This window comes from Halichoerus grypus, chromosome 12 (genome assembly GCF_964656455.1).
Source record: "Halichoerus grypus chromosome 12, mHalGry1.hap1.1, whole genome shotgun sequence".
Taxonomy (NCBI): Eukaryota; Metazoa; Chordata; class Mammalia; order Carnivora; family Phocidae; genus Halichoerus; species Halichoerus grypus.
The window spans coordinates 101,855,671-101,882,336 of record NC_135723.1 but is presented as its reverse complement, the minus strand read 5'-3'; the positions used below and the strand labels follow the sequence as shown (position 1 = coordinate 101,882,336).

The window sequence follows — 26,666 nt, the reverse complement described above, 5'->3', positions numbered from 1 at the left end:
TTATAGCCAACAAAACACAAAAACTATATATTTTTCACATCTAATGTTGGTTCAGTCATATCTCTCCTATTCTCTACTTGTACAGTTGGATTTTTTGGACACAGAAATAAAACTTTATATTTGTCCCCATTAAACTTTATTTTGCTAGGATTGGCCAATCATTAAAGCCAATTGAGATCAGTTGGGGTCTTGATTCTGGCATCTACCATATTCACTGCCCCCCAAGAAATTTCATACCACTAAAAATATTTGGTCAACCAGCCATCAATATCTATACCCAAATTACCAATAAAAGACAAGATAAAGGAAGAACCTTACTGTATATCTTTGGGGACATCCCTCTGTACTGGTACAGATCCATTAAACAATACTTCTCCAATATGTTTGTAACTTTGCTCCTAATTGTACCATAATTGAGCCTACCGTTTGTAGAGGGAGACAATCAGCTCAGTTCCAGACAGGTAGAGTTTCTGCAACATTCAAGAGAGGTTATATATGCCGGAGATCAGGAAATAGGCGAAGCGTGGGTAGATTTCTCTCTCTCTCTCTCTCTCTCTTTCTGTGCATACGTGTGTGTGTGAATGTGTGTGTGTGTGTGATACCAACGTAAAGATATTAGGTAGAGTAATGGAAAAGGACACGATCATGCAGAGAAAGGATCAGTGAGAAGAAAAAAGGACGACAGGGATCCTCACTAAGGGAAAGAGGAAAAGAAACCTAATAAAAATAGAGAGGCTAGGGTAAGATCCAGCTAAGAGTGGTGTCATGGAATCCAAAGCAGAGTTGAAATCATCCATGAATGAAGTGGAAAGAAACCACACCATCAGTGCTGCAGAGTTTAGCGAATAAGAAAAAAGATTTCAGTCTTGATTTTTAGTTAGTGCTTAATAATGAGTGCACCAGATCAGCAAAATGAATCATGTTACATACATATGATCACGGAGAACCTCGCCAAGGTATATGCCACCATGAAACTCGTATCTTCGTGATCTCTCCATTTTGGCTACGGAAGCCGAAAATCACCAACTCACTGGCTCAACACTATCCTGTGACACCATCTCTTCTGAACATCATACACTTCAGTGCTTGTCGATACCTTCTCTGCCGGCCGTCGGAGTCAGGCACATTGAGGTCCATCGTAGTTGAATGTAGACAGAAAGCCTGGGCAGATATCACCAGGAGGCCTTAGCTGAACTGTTCACAGGAGCTGAACTAATAAAGCCTCCTTCTGCCATAATTCCCACTTGTCTACTTCCAGGAGAGAGCACAGAGACATTAGTAATCCAACAAATGACCTCAGGCTAATTAAATCAATAGTCCTTGCAAATTAGGTTTTTAAATGAAAGTGTTTTAAAGACCTTTAAAAAAAAACAAAACTCAGGTTCCTTCCTACTGGGGATAACATTTGAGGATAAATTAGCAAGTAGAAGAGAGTAAAGGAAGGAAACAGAACTGTCCTCCCTTGTCTGAAAAGTCAATTCCCATTTGAAAATGCTAAACTGAACATATAAAGACCCTTTCTATCCCACTGAACTTTTACCTGCATAAATGCTTTCTCCATAGTCATCACCAACCACGAAGAAATCAACATCAAGAGGAAGAGTATCTGTCTTTCTATATTAAATTTTTGTGCACAGGTTTCTGTTTCTCAAAAACTGTCGTGCATGGCAATGCATCCTATCTCCATGAGAAGGAAAAAAACCCAGAGTGATTGCCCTCCTCACTCTGGGCTGTGGGTCAATGTCCCTGAGTTTGCTTGACCATGAACAAATCCCTTTCCCTTCTGAGCTGTCATTTATTCGTAACATGGTAAATAACAATAGCTGTAACAAGCCACTCACAGAGATGCTATACACGGATTTAAAGTGTACAATCTTAAGCAAAGGCGATACATTCTAGCGATTCCAACAGGCACATTTTGTCACGTGCTAACCTCTCTGAAGCTGGGATTTCTTACGGTCCTGCACTCAGCCATGCGCTGCTCACAGGCAGGTGCCACCGTCCATCCGTGTGCAGAGCCCGTCTCGATGGCCCGCCTGATCTCCCTTCCTCCAAGTGGCGTTGTCCAGCCTCCACGTGTGGCTTAAATGTCTGCAGAAAGGTCACGTGCGGGAGGACAGGGAGTTCATGGGAACTCTGTACCTTCTGCCCAATTTTTCTGTAAACTGGAAACAGCTCTTAAAAAAAAGTCTATTCGTGACATTATGATTCTACATTAACACAGAATGTTATTGGGTGCACGGAAAGGCATGGCAAGAAAGCAGCCAAAGCACGCGCGATATCAGCAGAGCAAAGGAAGGATCACCTGCACAAAGTGAGGTCACCTGCATGCACAGTGGGCACACGAAGCATGCAGAAAAGCCCACGGGATGTGGGGGAGCGCTCTTTTCCAGAATGTGCCTTCACAGCCCACAGGCACACCGTGCTGCCCAGCCTGGAAATTAGGGACTGTGAGTCAAAAATGCCTCACAGGAGTCAGACTCTGAATGGGAAGATGTTTTGGGACTGTCTCCTCCAATTTTACCCACATTTTCTTTTTCAGACATGCAGAGAGTGGTGAGTTTAAAAAAAAAATCTGTCTAAATAGGCTAAAATATCTCTTTCTTTTTTAAAGATTTTCTTTCTTTATTTGACAGAGAGAGACAGAGAGTGAGCGAGCACACAGAGAGAGAGGGAGAAGCAGACTTCCCACTGAGCAGGGAGCCTGATGTGGGGCTCGATCCCAGGACCCTGAGATCATGACCTGAGCTGAAGGCAGATGCTTAACTGACTGAGACACCCCGGTGCCCCTAAATATCTCTTTCAATAACTAAACGTAAAGTAACAATTCTAGAAAAGAATTGTGTTACTGTTTACTGTGCAGGTTACTTTCTTTCTTAGTGAGGCAGAAAGTAACAGGCTTCGCACAGCGTGGGGCAACTTGAATTCAGTGAAATATCCCACACAAACAGACACACACACAAGTGCAACTCAGTACTTCGTCAGGGTTATGCCCCGAGTGGGGTCTGTTTGCATGCGTGAACTAGTCCGTCTTTACCCAAATTTTAACCCAAATGATAACAGACAGCTTCATACCTCAACTAACCACTGGACTTCAGAGACAATTTGGAGTTACCATCAAAAATCAGATTCTCCACTGGATGATAGAGTTGCCACCGTTGAGGAGACTTGAAGGCTCTGAGGGGGAAGATGTAACTCATTTCTAAGCAATGGCAATACGGTTGGAGTTACTATATAATATCCCAAATGGACATTTGACAGGGACAAAATTTGCTTGCATGCCTAAGTTTCAATCTATTTGTTTTTTTAAAAACCAACCTCTTGACGTCACACATCTCCCAGAATGGAGACCCTTCCTGGTGAGTCTCCCACCGCCCTCCCTCCTCACTGCTTTACTAAAATCTTCTAACAAGAGCATGGACGATGGGCTGTCATCTGTAATCGCTACCACCCCCCCAGCCAGCCCCAGGCATTTGAATGTGGGCTCCCGGTTGTTAATTAAAGCCAAAGCCATAAACAGTGGAAATGTTTTATTTATCATCAGTTAGATGATAAACATTATCTGAGAAGCAGCAGGACATTCCTTAAAATGATACTGTGTAGATAGAGATATTCTAACTATGAGTTTCCTGCTGCTTCTCTAACAAATGATCACAAACTTGGTGGCTTGAAACAACACCAATTTATTCCCTCGCGGTTCTGGATGTCAGAAATGTAAACTGGGTTGCACGGGACCAAACCAAAGTGCTGGCAAGCCCACGCCCCCTTTCGCGGCTCCTGGACACGGGCTCCTCGGCTGGCGGCCCCTCCTTCCAGCAGCATAGCCTACGGCTCGGGGTGCACTCGGGGGCAGTCTTCTCTGGCCACATCTCTGCCCGCCTCCCTCTTGTAGACACTGATCACAGCCACAGCCCATCCATACAACCCAGATAACCTCCCCAGCTCAACATCCTTAACTGAGTCACACCTGCAAAGTCTCTTTTGCAATATAAGGTAACACGTACAGGATCAGGATATTTGGGGGGGGCCTTATTCCGCTGACACGCTCCCCTGTAAGACTATGAACAGCTCGGGGGCAAGAAGTGCCTTTTAGACTCTGTTTCCACGAGCCCGGCGCACCGCCCGGTGATGTAAACAGCGCCCAACAAAGTGTGCCAAGTGAGCGCATTGGCCGACTCACCCATACTTCCACGGTCACTGCCTTTGGCTAGTGCCCGATCGTGTTTTTATACAAATGTATTATGTGCTTTAAGGCATGTTTTGCAAATCGCTTAAAAAATGTTGGTGAGACACTCGTTTTTATATCCGCTTCCTTCAGCCTCTGGCCTTGACTGGTTTCAGGATGGGAATTTATTTTGCCCATTTCCGTGGCTCTTCTTTGTTTTTCCATTCGTGCTATCAGTGTTCGCAAACACCTGGCCAGGGTCACCGGGCATGGCTGGAGAAGGCCTGCCCCAGTCCCTGGGAGGGACTCTGTGACCTCCCCAATGACTAGAGTCCTGGGGAAGTCAAGCCAGGCGAGCGGCTCCGGCCCGTCAGGATTACCCTGAATCCGATTTCAGCCGCTAGCCAGTTTAATCATCCCGCGTGTCGGCGAAGTTCGGCTTGTGGATAAATCAAAGCAGCTCTGCGACAAAAGTCAGGGACAGACTAACTTCCAGGGAAGAACTTCACTTTGCAAATTTATTGCTTTCTCAGTCATAAACAAGGTCACCCACAGCACCCTTCACCTTGATGAGAAATTCAAAATTTCAGAAGGAAAAATTACCCTGCGGGCGGAGGAATCTTAGCTCATCACACGGTCTCTCTCTCTCTCTCTCTCTTTTTTAAGCATAATTTCTCCATCATAAATTTGTCCTGGTTAACCCAAGAAGACCTGTGCTTTTTGATTTGTGTGAGTAAACATCTTAAATCTCACTGCTAACTACAGGTCCCTAAATCTAACTGTTTTTGCTGACAAGAGAAGAAAATCAGGAAGGCCCAGACTTCACAGACATTTTTCTTGGCTTTGGCGTTCTCCATCAGTGGCTGTCAAGTTGATGTTGTCACCTTTGATCACTTTGTTTGTGGGGACATGAGAATGTGAGAAAGACAACTTACGCCCCATCCCTCCTGTGTGTCTGAGCCACAGTCAGGAAACATGAAGGAGAGAGCACAGCCAGGGCCAGGAGGGGCAAGATGGAGGTTGGGGAGCAGCTTGAGGGAATGGTGCGGACCACCAGGACACCTGGGGCAGAATGGATCCTCCAACACTACCCACAGCAGTACTTCGGGCCCACGTGCTCTTTCCAAGCCTCACCACTCCCGTCAAGAGGGGATATCTATTTACACTGAACCTGGGAGGGACTCTGTGACCTCCCCAATGAATAGAGTCCTGGGGAAGTCAAGCTGTGGGCCTTCCAGGGCTTGGTCATAGGACAATTCTATCTCCCTCCCTCCATACCTCACTCTCTCTCTCTCTCTCTCTCAATCTCTCACTCTTTCTCTCTCTCCCAGCCACCATATTTTTGGGACACCCAGACCACATGGAGAGGCCACATGGAGAGTGTTCCATCCCAGAGTCTTAGTTAGGATTTCAGCCAAAATCCAACATCAACCACCAGACGGGTGACTGAGTGAGTGAGTGAGTGAGTGAGCCATCAGAAGATGCCAGCCTCTAGACTTCAAGCCACCTCAGCTGGTACTGAATGGAGTAGACCGAGTCCTGCACGTATCGCAGATCCATGATAAAAACACATGTTCGGGGTTTTTTTAAGCCACTAAGTTTTGGGGTAGTTTGTTAGACAGCCAGAGTAAATGGAACAATATGGAAGCTGGAGACCAAGATTGCTCAAAATTACAAAAATGAGCAGGACCAAGGGACCACAGAGAACAAGCTGGTAGGCAAAGCCAGTCAGGAAGCAGAGTGCTAACGCCCACACCAATTCTGAAAGGTCATGAGGTCAAGGACACTCTTGTATTTCTCCAGCTGTAGGAAGAATCATTTTCATGCTGGAAATCTGTTTTCACAATCAATGGCTGTCTCTACCGTGATTCAGAATATTCTAAGTTGGGGCACCTGGGTGGCTCAGTCGTTAAGCGTCTGCCTTCAGCTCAGGTCATGACCCCAGGGTCCTGGGATCGAGCCCCGCATCGGGCTCCCTGCTCAGTGGGAGGCCTGCTTCTCCCTCTCCCACTCCCCCTGCTTGTGTTCCCTCTCTCGCTGTGTCTCTCTCTGTCAAATAAATAAATAAAATCTTTTTTTTTTTAAAAAAGGATATTCTAAGTCTACAAATTGAAGTTCTTCCTTTAAAGGATTAAATAGTCAGGTTATTCCAAAGGTCAGGATTACAATATTAGGCCATGAGTGTACCACAGCTTCAGATGAGATCTCCAGCTGCCTGACCCACAGGTACCTCAACTCTAGCATGTAAGGATGAGCTCATCTTCTTGCCTCTGTAACTGTCATAACTATAAGATGTTCTCTGTAAGCCTCAAGGTAATCACAAAATTAGCAGACACCAAAGTTAAAGAAAAAGGGATCCCAGCATACCACTACAAAAATCATCAAATCACAAAGGTAGACAGCCAGAGAGAAGGAAAAGAATAGAGGAGCTACAAAACAATCAGAAAACAATGAACAAAATGGCCATAGGAAGGCTTTACCACTGTAAATAATTACTTTAAATGTAAAAGGATTAATTCTCTGATCAGAAGACATAGACTGGCTGCCTGCATTAAAAAAACCCACAAGATGCAACTAATGTGGCTTCAGTGAGAAGGAGCTCCCACAGCCCCACGGTGCCAAACCAGCAACCAGCTTTCACAGCAAAGCCTGCTTTGTGGCCGATGACTTGGAACATAATCATAATGGGAGCAGGAGGTAAACAAAATGACTCCACAGAAACCCTTCCTGCCATGAGCCTTTTTCAGACAACAAAACACTCCTCCAAGCCCCCAGGAGTCTTCAGAGGCTGTGATTTTATTTGTCTTCCATCTTTTCAAGTGTAAGAAGAATCGCTCCTTGTCCCCGAGTTCACAGAGGGTGTCCTACGTGGGCTTGTGCTCTGAATCCGCACTTCCCTGGAGCAGCTCTTCCACTGTGGCTTTGAAACATGGTGTTTAGGACCCTCCTCTTAGAGACTGACAGCACCCACCCATACATTAAGGCCCAGGGAAGTTCTCCAGAACCGAAACCTGTCTAGCTATAATTAACCTGGAGTCTCTAAGACATATATGACCATGGGACACTTTCTGATGTAGCATCCATTAATATCCCCTGGGATGGAATACATGCTCGGTCAAAATCAACCCAGAAAATAAAATCTGCTCTCTTCCTATTGAATGAACGAGAACCAGACCGAGTATGTTTGGGGGGGAGGGGGGGAGGAGGGGGAGTGTATTTGGGTGGGATTAGGAAGGAAATAGGGAAAAGAGAAAGGAAGTGAAATCTGATGTGGATGGTGTCACACTGCACGCTTACTTGCCACTCTGCGGGACCACAGAGGACCAGACAAAGGAGGTTCTCCTGCATCAGACTCAAGCTGGTGTCCCTTCACAAGGGGCAACTCAGCAAATCCATGACTCAGGATCACCTTTACACTTGCTGTCAAATCAAAATATCTTTATATTAACCTGAGAATTCCCGAATCACCTCTCATGTTCATTGAAATTAGATGAATTTTAAAAGACAAGCTCTGGGAGCTCAGTCCTGACATTTTCACAAACTGATAATCCAAGATTCTTCCTAACACTTTATGAAACGATTAACCTAGGGAGGAAAAAAAAAAAAAAACCACAACCTCTAAATAGACTGAAGGTTAGATCAAGCTTTGTGTGAAATATGACTTGTATGGCCAGCCCTCACTTAGGAGCAAAGCACGGAGTATTTCCCTGGGCGATCAGAGGAGCTGGTTTTCCTGCCCTGAGGCGGGAGCTGAACAGAAGCTCTAGAGCTTCAAGGAGCCGAAGGCCTGTTTAAACCCCACAGTTAAAGCACGAGGGAATCTTTCTCTATGGTCTTAGCTTACAGGCTTAGGGGTCTGGAATGAAACCTTCTCTTAAAGGAGGAAAACATTCCTGTATGGAGTATTTAAGCCTAAGTAATTTCAGGCAGCCTTAAATGCTCTGCTTTAGGAAACACAACCAACCTCATGTGATGGGTCCCACCAGGAGGTACCACAGCAGGGCCAATTCCTGTTCCCCCCCTCCCCGCCTGCTCCCCCAGACCGCAGACCAGAGCTCACACCCCGCAGGAGTTGAGTAAATGTTTACGGAATAAGCAAACAAATGAATGCTCCAAAATATGCCACTATTTTCCCACAGACTGCCCCACTTATTCGTGTAATGAAAGATAATGGGGTCCCCTCTTTATGCTTTCCTTGAGTAAGCCTCACGTAAGCAGGGCGTACCTTGGAGGACTGAAAACAGGGCGTACCTTGGGGAGCAAGTCAGGTCCCATCTTGATTTGGCCTCAGCTGTATTTGTAACCTTGGGAGTCCGTTTAAATCCTTGGGCCTCGGTTTCCCCATCTGCAGAAAGTGAACAACATAGCACTACCTCTCTGGGCGGGTGGGAGGCTGGTATGTATTGTACATGGGAAGTATGCGGAAAATTCTCAATGCGAGTCAGTTCCTATCAATAAGGGTCAAGTTTCTGAGCGAGCGAGCTGCTTTCCCACATGACCTCAGGAATCAGGCTTTTTACAAAAGGCAGTTAGACCCTTCCTCCAAGGAATCACACAATTTCCTGAAAAGAAATAACACGCTCAAAATAATTACTATGTTTCTAAATATACCCAGACACTGTCTTAAGTGAGTTATAAATATTATTTTTAATCTTCAAAACAACCCTAAGAGAGAAGTCTCACCATTATCCTCAGTGTACAGATGAGGAAAGCCAAGAACAGAGAAATGAAATAATTTCCCCAAGGTCGGACAGCTAATAAGTTACCAAGACTCAAACCCACAGTCTGCCCACAGTCTGCTCTTAATTACTGCCTACTTGACCTTTTCAGTGATTTCTGCTATTTACTTCAACTGATCTGATTAAGTAACCGCACACACAGAAGACGTTTTGATTTTGTTTTTATTACTCAGGAGGGGAAGAAAAGAAGCATATTATTTTCAGGCATCAGCCAGAGCATTAGAAAACTCTCCATCTGTTTGTGCCTCAATCCAGTCAGGAAATAACAAAAAGAAATTCAAAAGAGGGGGGGAACACTTAAAATGTTTGATTGCCAAGAATTCTATGGCTTAAGAAAGGCTCCAGCTAAAAATAATCTTTGTATCTAATCTTCAATTACAAAGGAATAAATTAATTCCCTCCAGACTGCAGCAAAACTTAAAAGTATCCCCACTTGTCCCATTATTTTTCAATCTGTTCAAAGGAAAACAACCAAAGACCTACAAGAAAATAATTTCAAGGGTCTTACTGTTGTGAACCCAACTGCATTATAAGATCAATGTTTCTTCCATGTACATATTTCAGAAAACCATTCTCTTCCATAGCCATGCTAACGCAGAACAGGGGAGAGGGTCTCTAGGTACCTGATGTCCAGTCAGGCATCAGGCAGAATTGGACGGAATGAGACTTCTGGAGCACACATGCAAGGCCATGCATTGGTCATTCTTGGAATTCACACACAGACATCCTAAGGATGGATCCATCCAGGAGAACGACATGGGGGAGCCAAGGGGCCAGGGATGTGAGGATCATACAGTGCAAGAAGAACAGGTTGAGAGGAATGGCAGGCAGGACTCAAGGATCCTTAGTCCAAGTCCCAAATGCAATGTGCAGAGTGTCTATAAAAACCAGATGGGAACAGGCGGCCAGGACAGCTTCACTCATTCCTTAGAAATTATATTTGTTACTATGCATTATGTTCCAGGTGCAGAGCGAGAAGATGGTTCAACCACCAAGCCAGTGGCAGAGATAAAGATAGAAAGTCAATAAGGATTCAGAAATCCTAAAGCTAATTGAAAAGTCAATCATTTAGACAAATCAGTTTTCCCAAAAGACCAGAGTACAAGGCAAGACAAGCAGTCACCAGGGAGCAAGGTGGAGAGACTTGTTCGTGTTTGGCTGTTACTTGTCATGTTCTACGGTCATTGGCCTGACTTGTTCTTCCCGCTAGACTTTCCATCGAGACAGAGGCGTGTCTTGAGCTGACACAGAGCCTACACATGGTAGACACACGATCAGCTCTGGATGATGGATGGGGCTGTGGACAGATGGAGAAATACGTCTGCAAACCAAGGAGTGAAAGAAACTGGCCAAGCGAGTAAGACAGGCAGCCAGCTCCTACATGTCAGGGTCAGGGTGGAGCCCACAACCCATTTGCCGCTGGGCACAAGGGCAGTTCTGGAGACCCAGGATTTTTCAGTGTTAACAAGGAAACAGTAAGTTGACAACAGGTTGCAATGAGGATGTTTCCAGAGCGTTTGACTCATGGTAAAAGCTGGTGGTGGTTATGGTGGTGACGGTCATCACGGCTACAGTGCTGCCAGTGGGGACTGTAGGCGTTGTGGTGGGGCTCGTGGCAGCAGTGGGGGTGGGGGAGGTGGGAACAGCTTCTGGAACTCTCCCATCAGCCGACAAGGGTAAGGCCAGCCCTCCGGCAGAGGCCAGCCCACAGGTTGGTGGAAAGTGTGCAGAAAAGGGAAGAAGTCGTGCTCACCCGGAAGCCGTATAGACCACACCCCCACGGCACCGCACCACTGTGATGGAGCAAAACAGCAAGGACGTAACTGTACAAAATATATTTATTTCAATACTGTTTGAATGTTTTTAACTGTATTTGCAGATCAGCTTTCTACCCCTTTCTCTCTAGTCTCCATCTCTAGAAATTTGGGGAGGAGGAGGGAATCTTGTTCCCAACTGCGGAAGCAGAAAACCCACTCCGATCCCAGTGCCGGTGAGGATGCAGAGAAGCTGGGTGTCCAATGTATAATGTGCAGCCACTCTGGAAAACAGCTGGACCATTGCTTATAAAACCAAACGTGCACTTACCATATAGCCCAACACTCACAGTCTCGGGCATTTATACACATACACACACACACACGTACACAAAAGCTCATAGCAGTTTCATTCATAACAGCAAAATAATGAAATGCCTTTCAGTGGGTGAATGGTGAATCAAACCCTGGGTCACCCGTGCAGTGAAACAGCACTCAGCAATAAAAAGGAGCAGACTTGTTTGCACAACCACCTAGACAGATCTCAAGGGGTTAGTGGGAAAGTCAGTCTCCCTAGGTTACAAACGGCAGGATTCCACTTATACAACATGGTCAAAATGACAAAAGTGCAAAGACAAAGAACAGATTACTGGTTGCCAGGACACAGGGGTGGGCAGCGTGCATGGGGGGTGCATTTAAGAGGATCCACCAGGGAGGTCCTTTGTGTTGACTTTGAATACTGATTTTGGTGGAAGTTTCGTGAATCTATGCACGGGATAAAAATGCACAGAACTGTACACAAGGACAAACACAAATGAGGGGATGAAAATGTACTGAATTCCTAGAGTCGATGCAACGTGGTCTGGACTCTCTGCCTCCCGTTTACTAATGAACGCCACTCAGCAGGAGTGCTGGGTGCTCCCCGTAATGCAGATGGACTGGGAAGAAAAAGAGAGAAAAACTAGTCCCAATGGAAATATTTTTTGAAGTGAAAAGGGTATGCATTTAATCGGATGCTAAGAGGCTATTACACACAGAGGGAAAAAGGTTTACCTTAAATAGGCTACATAGAGATGATGCCACAAAAGGCATTGAAACAGAAAAAACATAGTGATTTCGTTGGAGAGCCATGTAAGTGCCTCTGTTGAGTTGAATCTTTGGCTTCGGTTCCAGATCAAAGCCAAAATCATCCAATGCTTCCTGTTCTTAGGTGCAATCTCCCACAGCCCCACCCCCTGATGGGCTGGTCAGCACCAGGCCCCCACCATGCTCAGCTCTGATCCTCACCCCAGACACAGGGGGAAAGGCAGGAAGGGCTAAATTCAGTAGCTCGCTGAGGAAATCCACTGACACCAAACGCAGGATGACAAACGGGGGGGGGGGGGCCTGCACGACCAGCACAAAGCCCCCAGGAGGAAGCGACAAGGCCAAAGATCCAAAGGGGTCTTTGCCCCCAGCTACAATTGGGTGTCATGTAGCAGCCATTGTCCTTTTGAATTAAATATTAATAAGAACAGAAGAACAGCTTTGGTTCCTGTAGCTGGCAGGTACTTTTTTCCAGGACAGCAGCAATAATCCCAACTACCTTTGCAGTTTCACTGTCTAATCTGTCCAATCTGTAGAAAATAAGCCACACACACACACACACACACACACGAAAGAATGAAAACGAGCCACAAAAATACTGGGGACGTAGGGATTCACCTTCCATCTTTCCATTTCCCAAAATGAAGTGATCTGCTGTCTTCCCTCAAGTGCTGCCCACCCCACTGTCAAAGCAAAACTCGCACTGAAGTGAAACAGGCAGGGAAGGTTTTATTCAGGGCTACTGCAACAGGGGAGAGAGGCCAGAACTCAGTCTGAGCTCCACTCAGCTGGAACAAAGGGCAGGGGGAGTTTCAGGAGTTGGAGCAAGGGGATGTCTCGTTTGTCCGATCCCCAACTGCCTTGACCCGAAAGGAAAGCAAACTTTTCGTCTTCAGGACAGGAGCTAGTTCTACAGGTGGAACAAAGCACCCACAGAAGTCAGGCTCAGCACTCCCCTGCAAACCAAAGATGGGGCGCCATCCCCCCAGATGGTTACACTTCAAAGAGGTGGCTCCAGGTCCCTGAGAAAGACAGGCCTGAATTGTCAAACTAGCAAGAGGCTTCAAAAAGATTTACATCTCAAGTGGGCAGAGAAATAGTTCACAAGTGTCTAAGTAAATGCTCCATGAAAAGGAAGGCGGGACCAGCGACCAGGGAGGTGAGAGGGAAGCCTTCATCCCGAGGCGCCCACTCCCCATGAGCTGCGGGTGCCATGGGGCATCCCTCCCCTCTCTCATCTGTGCAGAAATGCATGCTTCCCGCTGCAGGATGTGAGAGCATCCCCAGGGCAGAAAGCCAGGGCGCAGCTGACATTTCGGGGGGGGCCAGAACCCTGTGACCATGGCCATTGGCCCTGGCCGTGGCTGGACCCCGAGGCCTGGCCTGGGGGGAGGAGAGGTCGCCCACAGAGAGTGTCTGATTCAGCCGGGCTTGATAAACTTGGCAATCGTTCACACTGCACGGACACAGGAAATCCGGCGCTAAAGCCGAATGTGACAAAGCAAACAGGAGGCTGGAGAAATGCGGGGAGCTGCAGGGACGGTGGGCGGCACAGGAGGGAGAGGTGCTGAGCCTTCTCCCTGAGCCCCGCGGGTGCAAGACTGCCACTGGTACCCCCAGAGAGCCCGTCGTCGCCCCACCATGCAGAGGGAGGACCCCGCGGGACAGGCCAGGGGCCCTCACCCTCTCGTCTGTGTGCATAGGTAGGCTGTAGATCAAAGACATGTTGGGAAAATAGAAATTAGATTTGCCTAGAGGGTGGTATAGTGTGGGGAGAGAGAATGAACACACACACACACACACACACACACACACACACCACGTAAGGGAAGGTCTTTGCTCGTCAGCTAACACAAACTGGGCCGAGGACTAATATTTTGCCGAGGACGCTGTATTAAATATGAGAACGCTTATTAACACCATCCATATGAGAGGTCACAATGCTTTGCAAGTCAGATGAACAATGGCCTCTCGGTGTGCGATCGGAGAACAGGAAATTGCCACAACAAGCATTTTTTTCCCGTTAATTCTTCTACATGAAATAATTGATAACATGTCAAGCTCTCCCTTTAAAACATTCATCTTATGCATGTGCTTCTTGGTAAGATATTCGAGGCCTGCAGCAAAGCAATTATTTATTTTAACATTTGCATTTAAACCAAATGGTATTAAAATTCATCACGGCTCCATCCCTGATCAGACAAAACCGAGGGCAGCTCTGTCTCAGCCCGGGTTTCTGAAGCAATCGATCCTCCAAATAACAAGACACTCTGCGGCCAACACAAATTATAGCTGACTTTATTGTATTTGCCATTTAGATATGATTGTAACACCATTAACAAAAAAAATGTCCCGCAGTATGACGTTCTGTCAGCAGTGAAGTCAGCCTCAGGCAGTAGTGGGCCAAGAAAATCCCCTTTGCTTTAAGGATACCGAGTCCATTTTGTTAGGTTACGGATTTGGGGGGCGGGGCGGGGGGAGGGGGGCCCTAAATAAAGCAGCCATTCCTGCAGGCCTGCTCACACACAGTGTGCAGAGGGCCTCAGCTGTAAGAGGTCTTCACTCCCTTCCAGCAAAGGGAAGAACGTGTTTCTAGAGTCCACCTGAGCCCAGGAGCACTTTATATTCAAGGGAACACTCCCTGGGTGAACTTTAATTAGTGGTGAAATATGATCCCGGCTAAGTCAAAGAGGATGACAATTCGTTCTTGCGGGACTCGAATCAATACCCCAGGATCTCCCGAAGAGCCAGTAATTCGCATACACTGTTTAATTGCTTCTGTTCCATTTCAACCCCAGAACAGTCTTCGGGAGGAGGGGAGGACAACCACAGATCCTGCAGAAAGCAAATGACGTGGAGGCCAGTGTGTCGCTTTGTCGGACGATGACCCGGCCCTGCAGCGCTCCCCCCACCCCCCTGCAGCGCTCCCCCCACCCCCCCACCCCGGGCCCCGCTTCCGTGGGAGACACTAGGGCCACGTGCTCGCAGCAGGACTTAGCCACCGTCTTCCAACCACACACTGGCTCCGGCAGCTTTTGGTTTTTTCTCCAGCACGCTGGCATTGACCAGGGAGAACAAGATAAAGGTATTCCATTAAGACCGGTAATGTTTTTCCCCGGTGGGCCACAGTTACAACACCCAAAATGAGGATATCCAGGCGGGCAGAACAAGCCGAGACCAGCCTCACGTCCGTGTGATCCCAAGGCGCCACCTGGTTGGGGCACCTGCCTCCTGGAAGGTCCCTTTGACCCAGTGCCACTTAAACTCCTCGGCCCCAAAGGCAGCTGAATGGTCGTCAGACCTGCTCAGTGTGGAAAGGAGGAATCCGCCCAGCTCAGTGATGTCGGGGGCCAAATGGGCTGCTTTCCCTCCCGCCCAAGCTGGAGAATCAAGCTCTCATTTCTCAGACCCTACTCACTCAGAATTTGTGTCCATTGACCTTGGTCTGGGCTGTAAAATACTAGCATTAATTTTTAAATTAAATATAAAACTTAGGGGGCACCTGGGTGGCTCAGTCGGTTAAGCATCCGACTCTTGATCTCAGCTCAGGTCTTGATCTCAGGGTTATGAGTTCAAGCCCTGAGTTGGGCTCCATGCTGGGTATGAAGCCTACTTAAAAAATAAATAAATAGGGGCGCCTGGGTGGCTCAGACAGTTAACTATCTGCCTTCGGCTCAGGTCGTGATCTCGGGGTCCTGGGATCGAGCCCCACATTGAGCTCCCTGCTTCTCCCTCTCCTTCTGCCTCTCCCCATGCTTGTACTCCCTCTCTCTGTGTCAAATAAAAAATCTTAGAAAATAAAAATAAAAATAAATAAATAAAATCATAAATAATATGTATGTAACTTAGCTTTGAGCTTTCTGGAAGTTTTAAGGATCATACAAATAAATGTAAAAGAATTGTTTGCTAAGAAATAGCATGAAGAAGGGGCGCCTGGGTGGCTCAGTCGTTAAGCGTCTGCCTTCGGCTCAGGTCATGATCCCGGGGTGCTGGGATCAAGTCCCGCATCGGGCTCCCTGCTCCGCGGGAAGCCTGCTTCTCCCTCTCCCACTCCCCCTGCTTGTGTTCCCTCTCTCGCTGTGTCTCTCTCTGTCAAATAAATAAATAAAATCTTAAAAAAAAAAAAAAAGAGAGCACAAACAAGATTACAGTAGCACATTTAACCTAATTAAACAGAACAATTACTTTTGAATACAGAGAAGGACCAGTTAATATACAATAGGCTAAAGTCAAATATGAATCATCATTAATGATTCATTCATTTGTTAAAACAGAGCCTTGGAGTTCGCATGATGAACAGACGATATTTTGCGCGTCTCACTAGTGTTTTGTATGAACTTGAAGGTGGTACAATAACAGCTGTTTAAATGAATGCTGTAACTCAGACTGCAAGACACCTTCTGGCCTTACCCCAATTAGTCGGAATAATAAGTCTCAGCCATATTTACATATGCATCTACCTAAAAGATGATGTTCCTCCGGGAACTTAGAACTTCGCTGGGACGTGCATGCACTTAGGAGAATTTGAGACCAGTAGCAAAGCCTGTTAGTAGTTCAGGGACCCAAAGCTACTACAGAGCGGTGTGCATCTGTGCAGCAAATGATAGGTCAGAGGGTCCACTGTACAGGGGGAAACCTCTGCACAGCGAAGAGTTTGAGAAAAATGGGAGGGCTCTCATGTGAGGGAGAGGAGGTTGCACCAACAGGGGCAAAGACCGCAGGGTGTCTCTGGGGCTATGATGGAAGGTAGAAATTGGCTGGATCAGAGCATTCATGCAACAGTACCTTCACCCCAGACAGTTTTTGCGGTGCCTTTTCACAAAAGACATGAACACAAGGAAAATCCTTAAAATCGGGTAAAATGACAAAATCGACTCAGTGAAAATGGAAGAGTAAAATAATTTTATGGCTTAGGAAATCTATTTTTTTTTTAAAGATTTTATTTATTTGACAGATAGAGACACAGAGAGGGAACACAAGCAGGGGGAGTGGGAGAGGGAGAAGCAGGCTTCCTGCCTGAGCAGGGAGCCCGATGCAGGGCTTGATCCCAGGGCCCTGAGATCATGACCTGAGCCGAAGGCAGACACTTAAGGACTGAGCCACCCAGGCGCCCCGGCGTAGGAAGTCTATTAAAGAGAAATGCAAACCTTAGCTCTGAGTCTTCTGACAAGATAAAAATACTATAAATATAAAGAAATAAGGAGGGCATGGAGGCCCGAAGCCATGCTGAGATGCTCTGGCCTCTCTCCATCCTCCCAGTGACTGTCGTCAGAAGACCAGCTGGCCCTGGGCTGGCCCTGACCGTCCCCATGCGGACAGCATCGCTGGCTCGTCCTTCCTTCCCCTGAGTCATCCAGGCTGGGGGCCCGGGGTGACCTGGTCTCAGTGCTGCTCGGGGTCCCGCTGACCCTCGGCTGTCCCGGCCACACAGCTGGGGGGTCACTCACACGATTCTGGCCGGACGCAGCAGCTGGGAGGGAGGCGGGAGGCCAGTCTTCGGCAGAAGAGACTCCCGTCCACCGGCCCTCAATATCTCTCAGGATTTCTGGATCAGTGATGATTACATGAAAACCACCCCTTCAGGGGGCTGCCGGGGAGAAGGGTGTCGGGGCAAGAAGCAAGACAAAGAGACAGGATCAGCCTTGAACTGCTTCCAATCTGGCTGAGGTCTTGAGACCACCCAGCTCAGGAAGGACCCGCTGCCTCCCACACGGACGGGAGCGCTCTCTTCTGCTCTACCCTCCTCTTGCCCCCTCCGCTGCTGGTGGGGGGGGCTCCCCACCTACCTCTGAGTCTTTGGCTCTGGGCAGCAACTCCTCCTAAAACCTCCCGTCCCACTGGAATTGCATCCGTCCCTGTATTTTACTTGTATTCATCCTCTATGGGCGCTCTGCCCGCACTTTGCATCGTGAACCGCCCCGGCCTTCCCGGTCGTCTCCCCAGCGCTTTCACTACCACGGCTCCAACCTCTCCGCACCGCCCTGTTTCATAACACTTCTCGGGGCTTTGGCTTTCTCCGAGGGGGCCAGAGAGCGGTGAAACCATTCAGACAAAGCGGTGAAACCGTTTGGAGGAGCTTAGAGCAGCGAGGGGCCCCCCAGGTTCCAGAGGCACCTGCCTGCCTTTCTGGGCCCTGCTCTTCTGTGTCTTCCCCGGCGGCCCTGCCCCTCCCCGCGCCCGGCGTGTCTGTTCGGGCCGCTGTAACGGGCGGTATATAAACCACAGACATCTATTTCTCCCCTCTGGAGGCTGGAAGTCCGAGATCGAGGCACCAGCAAGGTGGACGGCGGCTTCTGGCCGTGTCCTCACCGGCAGAAGAGGCAGAGAGCGCTTGGGGTCTCTTTTATAAGGGCGCTGATCCCACTGAGGGGGCCTCCACTCCCATGACCTAATCACCCTCCAAAAGCCCCAACTCCGCACCATCACCTTGGGGATGAGGTTTCAACATACAAATTAGGGAGGAGGGGACACAAACATTGTCTAGAGCACCCACCTTACCCCTCTGTAGGGTGTTCAGTGCCCTCATGGGGCCTCCCTGCCCCACTTTCCTCCAGCAGAAGCTGCTCGTGGAAAACACCCGATTCCATCATTTTCTTCTCAACCCTTCTCCCTGGGGACACACGGTGGCTCCTCAGCTCTGCAGGGACAGGATCCAGGCATCCAGCCCGGGAGAAGGAGAGTGGCCCAGCTTCTCCCACATCCCCTCCCCACCCCGACCTCCCACCTGCACCCCCCCACCCCACCCAGGACAAGATAAGTGGAAAGCAGGGCAGTGGGACGTCTTTAGCCCGAAGCGTCTGCATACCAGCCAGAGAGGGAGGGGATTGGGTCTCGTGTAACAGAAGCTGATCAGAGTGGGTTTGTACAGCAAGCACGGTATAGGGAAATCACCAATTGCCAAATGGCCCTCTAAAACTGCGCAGACCCGCAGCGGATTCAACATCAGTGTCCGGCCTGGCAGGAAGTGCAGCACAGCCCTGTCCTCCGCGGGGCCGGGACCCAGCAAGCGGCTTCCGTGAGGACCCGGGGAGTGACGGCTGCTCTGGGCCGCGCGCCGGCTGGGTCTGCAGGCTCCGGACGCTCACTCGCTGGGGGCCTCCCCTCGCAAGGGGCGGTGGCAGGTAAGACGACCGCCCCAGCCGGACCAGGGGCATCCCTGCGACCTTGAGCCCTCGTGCTGAGGGGGAAACCCCCCAGTCCGTCGGGTGCACGTCCTGCCAGCACACCCAGCCCCGGGGGGGGAGAGGGGGACCCTGTTGGCAGCTCTTCTGCCTCATTCATGCTCTGAACTGCCCTCATCTCAGGGAGGCGACCCCAGCCTCTCGCTCCAGAAAACGCTCACCGGGAATTCTACTCTCGCTCTAGCCATCTCGGAAATTAAACTTGTGTTTGACAGGCCCTCATGTGTGGCATATCGCTACGGCCCCCAGAATACCGACCCCCAGCATTTGAGTCACATACAATACGTGTGTGTGAGCCCCTCACTCTGCCCAGTCGCCCTCCTTCCTCTGGGTTTTACTTGAATTTGGCAGGCCTGGTAACACCACGTGTGCCCAGATGGGTACCACCATCTCCCAAGTTCTATGTGCCCTGCCCAGGGTTGGATGTAGGTGTGAAGGTCCTGGCTCTTTCCCATAGACAGTCATGGGGCAGAGGGAGAGCCCCTGTATGGGGAAGGGGCTCACCCACCCCAGGCTGGAAACCCCCCCTTCAGGTGCTAGCACTGCAGGGGCCTAGCTGAGGACACATACCTGAGCCTGGGATGGAGACCACACAGTCACTACTTTGTTGATGCCAAAAAAAAAAAAAAAAATAGCTTTTTGTTACAGGGGTTGCTTGAGAATTGCTGCAATATAGAATTTGCTGCTGCTGGTCCTCAAAAACTCATAGAGGCAATTTATCAATCAAAATCATTTGCCCGTGAGTATTGCTTTCATTTGTCATGGTATGGGCAGCTTTTGAGTTTCTGAGATTTCTCCCACTTACACACATTTATGATTCTGTAACTCTGGTCCTGGGTGTGGAATGCTTTCCCTCCTGACCACCTCCGAGTCTTCGGCTGAGCTTTGGGCAAAGGGGAGTGAAAACACACACACTCGGGCTTAACCAGACACTAGCTCCTGGTGACACCAAGCACTTCCTGAGAAACAGCCGCCAACACATTGTCTGGACCTGGCATCCCGTGGACGAGTTGCTGTGATTGATCGCTGCCCCGCGTGGTGCCAACTAGGAGCCCCCTGCCATTGACCGAGGGCAGACGGCCAGACGACAGGAGGACGCGGTTCACCACGCCCAGAATGCCGGCTCCTGGGAACAGGTGAAGAGTCATCATGAGCCGGCACACTGACGGTGACTGTTGACAGGGAGGCACAGCCCACGGGCACAGGGGACCAGTCTCCTCACAGATCAGGGAGCTGAGACCCAGAGGGCGAAAGCCCTGCCGGTGACACCCGGTGGAGCCAGGCACTGGGTGTGTTCCCAGGCTGCTTTGCGTTTCCAGTTGTCGTCGGTGAACGTAGGCTCTGACCTCAGGCCACTGGAGAAAGGCAGGTACCCACCCAGGGATGCCAGCAGGGACTCTGTTCCCCTGAAGCCTGGGAGCATAAAGGACCCTCTGGTAAACCTTCAGCTGCCCTGCGTCTCAGTGTGTGTCAGAAACAAGTCTCCCCATGGGCCCCAAAGCACTAGAACCAGAATCGCTAATCCCGCATTGAGAAAACATCTCAGACGCCAGAAAACCACCATGAAACTTGGAGGTCCACGTGGGGTTTCCTAGGGTAATTTAAGAGCCAGCTACTTGAGGAAGGGGAAGTGGACAGCTCCCTGCCTTGCGAGGCTTCTCGAGATAGCGCTGCCCTTTTATTCAGCTACTGTCTAAGAGGCGGGGCAAGGCCAAGGGCACAGTAAGAGGAAGACCACCTGCTCCCAAATCACCCAATGGCAAGCATCAGTGCACGTATGAGGGGCTCAGAAACATATACTTGTTTCTTTCACGGGGCTAGTGAGTAGTCAGGCTTCTCCAGAAAAACAGAACCAATAGAAGAGAGAGAGACAGAGACAGGGAGAGAGACAGAGACACAGAGAGGGAGAGAGACACAGAGAGAGGGAGAGAGACAGAGACAGAGGGAGAGGGACAGAGAGACAGAGAGAGGGAGAGGGACAGAGAGCGGGAGAGAGAGAGAGAGAGGGAGAGAGACAGAGACAGAGAGAGGGAGAGAGAGACAGAGAGAGGGAGAGAGACAAAGACAGAGAGGGAGAGAGAGACGGGGGAGAGAGAGAGATAGAGAGGCAGAGACAGAGAGAAGGAGAGAGAGACAGAGACGGAGAGGGAGAGGGACAGAAACAGAGAGGGAGAGAGAGACAGAGAGAGGAAGAGAGACAGAGACAGAGAGAGGGACAGAGACAGAGAGAGGGAGACAGACAGAGACAGAGAGAGGGAGAGAGACAGAGACAGAGAGAAGGAGAGAGAAGATGGGAGGTGTATTCTGGGAATTACATCGTGCAGTCAGGGAAGCTGAGAAGTCCCCAGTCTGCCACCTGCGAGCCAAGAACTGGGAAAGCAAGTGGTTGGTATGAATCAGTATGAGTCTGAAGACCCAACATCTAGGAGCTCCCAGGTCCGAGGGCAGGAGATGGCTATCCTAGCTCAAGAACAGAGAAAGACTTTACTCTTCCTTTGCCATTTTGCCCCATTTGGGCCCTCGGTGGATCACACAGCCGTGAGGATGGATCTCGTAACTCAGTCTACTGAATCCGGTGCTAATCTCTTCTGGAAACGCCCTCACAGACACACCCAGAAATTACCAGCTATCTGGGCATCCTTTGACCAAGTCACGTCAACACATAAAATTAACCATCACAATGTATCAATTAACCTTATTGTAACAGTCATTTCACAGCATATACGTGTATCAAACCATCACATTGTGCACCTTAAACTTGCACAATGTTATATGTCAATTACATCTCCAAAAAGTCAGGGGGAAGGGAATTAAACACCACAGCTCCTATTCCATTTCCACTTCTCTTAGGAGTCAGAAAAACTCAATCCTGGCCCCAGGCGTGATAATGCCTAACTGTGTGGCCTCGGGAAAGTCACTTCACCTCTCTGAAAAGTTCAAGGGTTGGGCTCGGATAGGAGTCACAGGTGAATGTCCTCAGGGGCTGGGTAAGAGTAGCACTGTGTGAAGAAAGCGAAGTGTAAGATAAAAGGAATGGTGGGGCCTGGGGTAAACAGGAGAGCCTACAGGAGCATCTAAAAATATTCCAAAGAAATGTTAGTGCAACCCACAAAAAACACTCCTACCGGCCACAAATCAGCACCCCCAGAACTGCATGGTCTGTGAAGGTTGCCATACATAAAATTTCTCAGTTCTAAGATCTGTATGAGGTGGGGCAGATTACTCCCCAAAGACATGTTTCAATCAGGATATATTTGGTGGTCTGAAATACAAATCCACACAGCTATCTCCAGGAAAGGGGGTTTATGATGGAGTACTAGGTTTCAGGAATCACAAGAGAAGCTGAATAGGGCCAGGATCACCTCCAGAGACCCCAGGGAAAGGATCCCGTGAACCTTCAGCTTCATTCCTCACCACTGATGGGACGAGCTACCCTTCAACTGTTGGCTTCTTCTCTATCCCTCTATCCTCCGCTCAGTCTCTAAGTGCCCACCTTCAGATTCCAAAGGGAGGATTCTTCGGACCTCTCCTAGACCGGGTGCCTGGCCTTGGCCAAGCAGCCACGACCAAGGAGGACTAGGTCACATGGTTCAATCACAGCTCTGCAAGCACTGCTCTTTATGAGACCGTGGGTGGGAGTAAGCAACAGAGTGTCCCAATACAAGGTCAAAAGGGAAAGTATTGATTTTCCCAATTATGTTTTCTCCTGAGCGTTTCAGATAGTCCCTCTCTAATGGCACCATCCTCCTGCTAGTTCATGGATAAAATCTCTCCTGCTGCCTTCTTGGTAGCTTTGCTTCCTACCAGCGTCGTAAGGAGCTCCCTGCCCTGTGCACTCCCTGGCACCTGTCGGCTGGGTGGGAAGGGAGCCCGGAAGCTGAGCGTGTGGCTAGGACACCCTCCTGTCACCAGGAGGGAAGGGATGCAGAGCAGCTTTGCCTCCACGTCATTCATTCTCAGCACATATGAGATGTCACGGGGCTTTATGAATGCTAAATCAGCTTTATTGGCCATATGATTTGATTGATCTTGTTAGTCTTGACAAGAAATCAATTGGAAAAAAATATATGTACCTTCCCGGAATGGGCTCTCCATCTTAAGGTAAAAGAACAATCTAACAAGCATGGAGGAAGATCCAGGGAGCAGCCTTGATAAATATGACCAAGCCCAAGGCCCTGGGAAGACGCCACTCTCTGGTCTCCAAAGCCAGGAGGAAATGAGAAGAGAGACACATGAAAGGGATCCGGTAAGTTCAGGCATGTCACCTCCAGATGGGTCTCAGAGCTTCAGAAAAGCCCCCCGGCTGTGTGCCCACACATGCCCCAGGCTCCCACCATGACATCACAGGGGAAGAGCCCTTATGGAGACTAGTAACATGCTGGAAGGGGAAGACTGTCTTGGGTCCAAATCATCCTGACTCTGCCATTCTCTAGCTGGGCAACTTTTCTTTCTCTGCCCCTCAATGTGCTTATCTATTAAACAGGGGTGACAGGACCGTCCGCACAAGCCCACCGTGAAGAAGGGCGTGAGGCTGGTATGAGCAGAGCATGCACCGAGCACCCACACTGGGGGCCCAAGGTACCCCCCTTACTTCCTGTGACCTCTGGTTCTAAAGGCAAATCCGGTGCTGGGTCAACAAAGGGCAGAATGACTCGGGCTACGGAAGCCAACAGACCCGGGTTCAAATATTGATTCCGACAACATACCCAGCTGTGACGTCTTTGTTTCTTTGTCTATGGAAGGACCCAGCATCAGAATCCCTTGTAGGGCTGTATGAAAGAGTAGCATGCACAGTGTGGCTTAAACATCAGAAATTGGCTTCTTCGAGAAAATGGCAAATAGCCAATGAGGCTGGTGCCATGGGAGGGTGCGGAGGGCCCAGGGCCCTGGAACGGGAGGCTTTGGCCGCAGGACCCAGGGTCATGGCCTTGGCCATGGTTGTGGGCCAGGCCACAGAGCGCACCGAGGCAAGGCTGAGGACAAGGAGGGGATCCCCGCCACCAAGCTGGGCCGCCTGGTCAAGGACATGAAGATCAAGTCCCTGGAGGAGATCGATCTCTTCTCCCTGCCCACCAGGGAATCTGAGATCACTGATTCTTTCCTGGGGGCATCCCTCAGGGATGAGGTTTCGAAGACTCTGCGGGTGCAAAAGCAGACCCCTGCTGGCCATCGGACCAGGCTCAAGGCACTCGTTGCCGTCGGAGACGACAACGGACACGTCGGTCTGGGTGGTGCTCCAAGGGGGCAGCCACTGCCTTCGGTGGGGCCGTGATCCTGGCCACGCTTTCCGGCATCCTGTGCGGCGAGGCTACTGGGGGAGCAAGAGCGACAAGCCCCGCACTGTCCCGTGCAAGGTGACCGGCCACTGCGTCTCCGTGCCGGAGCATCCCGTCCCCCCCCCCCCGAGGCCCTGGCACACGGGTGACGGCGGTCTGACCGCTGCTGCCCCTCGGCCAGGGACTGTACTGTCCCACTGGGCGACTTTGCCAAGGCCACTCTGACGCCGTTCCCAAGACCCACAGCTGTCTCGCCGCTGGAGATATCTCTGGAAAGAGACCGTGTCCACCACGTCGCCCCATCAGGAATTCACCGACAGCTTGTAAAGACCCACACCCGAGGCCCCGTGCGGAGGACCGGGCTCCAGCTGTGGCCACCGCTTAGTCTTATACAAGAAAAATAAAGGGAATTCAAGCCAGTTTAAAAAAAAAAAAAAAATCAGAAATTGGCTTTCCCACAGTTCTGAAGCCTGGAAGTCCAAGATCAAGGAGCCGGCCAGTTTGGTTTCTAGGGAGAGCTGTCCTCCTGGTTTTCAGACAGCGACCCCCTTGCTCTGTCCTCATGGGGGATGGAGAGCCAGCGAGCTCCTGTCCCTTCTCATAAGCCCACTAATCCTATCAGATCAGGGCACCACCTTTTTTTATCTGATTTATCCTTAATTGCTTCTGTAAAAGCCCTATCTCCAAATAGTCAACACATGGGGGCTTTAGGGCTTCAACATATGAATTTGGGAAGATCACAATTCAGTACACAGCAAGTGCTTATTAAAAATACAGATTGCTGGGCCCCATCCTGGGCCTGCTGAATCGGAGCCTCTAGAGATGGGACCTGGGAAGGTGAATTCTTAACAAGCCTCCTCCGCCTGAGCCCCTTCCTGTGTGTTGCAGGCGGGCTGCCCCGTCCCCTTCGTGACGTCCCCTCATGCCCTTTGTGAGCACTGAATTACCGAAGGGGCCCTTGGAAGACCCCAACGCACCAGCAGCACGTGTGTGTTGGTGCACCTGCTCGGCTCCCTCTTCCAACCTGGGCCTCCTCAGGCTGCTGCCGGGGAGCCCCTGTGGGCTTCAGAATAAGTCACAGGGAGCTTTCAGAGACCCCCTAGTTTCAGAGGAGAAATATGGGAAGAAATCAAAAAGCTCTGGGACAGTAGAAGGCAGGGACAGCCTGCAGGCCCCCACCACCCCCACGACTGCCAAGACTCTGCCGTACTTACTCAGTTTTTTCTCACTTTGAATCATTTCGGTCAGACTTTAGGAATTCACCCACCATAGGTCCTTTGTGCAGGTGAGGAAACAGACTAAGAGATCCAGGAATTCTGGCTTAAAATCAATTTGGGTCTCTAGCCGCAAAATTCAGACTGAACAAATGAGAGAGTGTTATTTCCAGAATGGAAATACATAGAAAATTCCAAGGTTTAGTCAATTACACACTTTGTGAATTGAGTGATCAGAAGTGGGGACTCGAAACGTGACCGTTGAGTGGTTTCTTACAAAACCGAAGGTACTCATCACGCAGTCCAGGAATCGTGCTCCGCATCACGTTTGGTCACCAGCTGCTGCTGAGCAGACGTGGGGCTACGTGTTCCTGCAGGCTCAGCTCATACCCTGGGGAGATGGGGCCCCTCCAGCGGCCTGAGAATCAGGCGAGCCCGACCCTCCAGAAAAGAATGGGACCAAGGCCACGTCACTGGCCTTTTCAGAACAGCGTCCGCACCCGAAACACAAAGAAGCCGGGCCGGCTGCTCTCTACACCTCCCTCCACCTCTTGCGTCCGCCGTCCTCAGCTCCTGGCCAGGTTCGGCAGTGTGCACAGACCTCCAGCCTGGAGCAGATCCCGCCCGGCGTACACACACACGCACACATGCACGCTCACACACACGCATGCTCACACACCAACTCTTACACAAACTCACGAACAGCACACACACACACACACGTCCCTCTGGGAGTTAAACTTGCTGAAGGTGAACACCAAGTGCTCTGGGAGAAGCAAGATCTTTAAAGAGAAACTCCAAGAAACGCCTAGAAAGGGTTTTCCACTCCCCACCCCCACAAACACCCCCACACAAAATGGTGTTTGGAGATTAGAGAAAGGGGTAACATAAGCTGAATTTATAGCGAAAATACAGTCAGACTGGCTCCCCGACGGCAGCCTCCTGCCCCACGCTTTGCAGCCAGCAAGGGAAGCCCCGCACCCGCCCCTTCCTTTGTCCCCAGAGACCCCTGCGTGGGGAGGGCTTCTCGGCTTGTGCTGGCCTCCATCGCCGACTGACTCACAGACGGGGAGCTGCCCCCCACTAGCATGGCCGGCCTCCGCCCTTCCCGGGCCCCAGGGAGCAGGCCCACACTCAGCTGTGGCCTGATCAGGGGGCAGCCCCGGCTGAGTTTACCAGACCGTACGGTGGATGTAATTTTCAGTCAGTGTGCTCTGTCACAAAGATATTTTTCACTAAGTGACAATATAT

At 49.8% G+C, this 26,666-nt stretch overlaps 1 pseudogene; it reads left to right on the top strand.

The window, feature by feature from the left end:
• Positions 1–23,472: 23,472 nt before the first annotated feature.
• On the top strand, positions 23,473–24,586 carry LOC118520840 (small ribosomal subunit protein uS5 pseudogene; annotated as a pseudogene).
• The last annotated feature ends 2,080 nt before the right edge of the window (positions 24,587–26,666 follow it).